This window comes from Penaeus monodon, chromosome 26, assembly GCF_015228065.2.
Source record: "Penaeus monodon isolate SGIC_2016 chromosome 26, NSTDA_Pmon_1, whole genome shotgun sequence".
NCBI classification, from domain to species: Eukaryota; Metazoa; Arthropoda; class Malacostraca; order Decapoda; family Penaeidae; genus Penaeus; species Penaeus monodon.
Window position 1 is genome coordinate 17,978,296 of NC_051411.1, and position 2,500 is coordinate 17,980,795.

A 2,500-nucleotide genomic window follows, 5' to 3' on the forward strand; every position below is an offset into this window, starting at 1 on the left:
CACCACACACACACACACACACCACAACAAACCCCCCACACCAACCACACACACACACCACCCCCCACACACAACACACACACCCCCCCACCCCCACACCACAAAAACACACCCCCACAAATATATATATATATTATAATAATATAGATATAGATATAGATAGATTGATAGATAGATAGTTTTTTGTGTATATATACATATGTATACAAACACCACACAACACACACACACACCACACACACACCACAACACACACACACACATTTTTTTTTCCAAAGCCTTCATTCCACTGCAGGCATAGCCCTCTCTCTGTTCATCACTGAGAGGTTATATGGCAGTGCCCCCCTTGCCTGATTTGGGTGCTCCTTCCTAATCAACCGCGGTTTGTGCCACGGCGGTGACTTCCTCTACGACACCTGCGTTTGACTACTCAAGGCGATATGGGCGTTTCGTCAGGCTCAAGCCAGAAATCAAAGCGCAGGCATTTTTACGACTGCCGCGGCGGGGAATTGAACTCGGGACCCCCGGTGTCCAGCGACCACGAGTGTGGGGTCCAGCGCTCTAACCCCCTGGACCATCGCGACAGTTTTATAATTATATATATATATATTTTATATATATCTATATTATTATATATATATATTTATATATATATATGCATATATATATATATATATTTTATAATGCATATCTATATGTATTTTGTGGGATATATATATAACAACATACATAAAAAAAAACATCAATATATATATATATATATATATATATATATAATATATATATATATTATATATATATATTATACATACATACACATATCTATATTTATGGTGTGGTGTGTCTGTAAACCCCACACACACAACATATAGATATGCATATATATTATATATATATATATATATATATATATATTAATATCTATATATATATATATATATATGATATATATAGTAAAAATATATGTATGTAATGTATGTTATGTATATATATATATTGAGAGAGAGATATGGGTTACACACACAACACACACACACAAAACACACACACACACACACACACACCACATTTTAATATATTATATATATATAATATATAATATATACATATAGATATGTGTATATATATATATATAATATTATATATATATATATATATATTTTTATATATATATATATTATTATATATAATATATATCTTTTTTCATATTAGATTTTATGTATACACACACACACACACATACACATACAACACACACGTACACAAACAACACACACGTACACAAACAACACACACACACACACACACACCACACACACCCCACACACACACACACACATATTCACCCCACAAAGTATGTGTGTGTGTGTTTCTGTATATAAACGTTTTTTTATATGTGTTATATAGTTAGACAGATAGATAGATATACATACATATACACGTATGATATATATACATATATATATATATATATATATATAATATATATTATATATATATATAATAATATATATATATATAATTTTTGTTTGTGTGTGTGTGTGTGTGTGTGTGTGTGTGTGTGTTGTGTGAAATACATATGTATTGTATATCTATATATTAATGTTATATGGTATATTATATATATATATATGTTAATGTATATAAATATTAGTGTATATATATAAAAGCCCAGACAGAGAGATAGATGCACACATTATACGTATATATATATTTTATTTTATATTTTATATATAATATATATATATATATATATATATATATATATATATATATATATATATTATGTTTGACTGCTGCGATAGTCTAGTGGTTAGAGCACTGGACTCCGACCCTCGTGGTCCTGAGTCTCGTGCTCGAGTCTCCGACTGTCGGCTCGAGCACGATATCACGACGAGAAAACGATATATCACCTTAAGAAGTCGAGCGCAGGCGTCGTAGGTGAAGTCGCCGCCGTGGCAAAAGTGTTAGCGCGCCGAAACCGCGGTTGATTAGGAAGGACATCCAATCAGGAAAGGGTGAGACTGCCAAATAACCTGTCAAATAATGATTTGAGAGAGGCCGATTTCCTGTAGCGGAATAAATAGGTGTTGAAAAAAGAAAATATATGTTTTATATATAAAATATTATATTATATATATATTATATATAATATAAAATATATATATATATACATATATATATATTAAAATATAAATAATATCAATATATATATATATATATATATAAATAAAATTTTCTAAAACTATAATTATATATAAAATATATATATTATATAAAATATATATATATTATATAATAATAATTATATATATATATGACTATATATATTTTAATAAAATTATATATATAATATATATAAAAAAAAACAAAAAAAACAAAAACACACAAAACACACACAAAACCCAATAAAAAACACATCAATATTTTAAAATATAATTATATATATATATATATATATATAATATAACACACGTACTGGGTATACATATATATATGT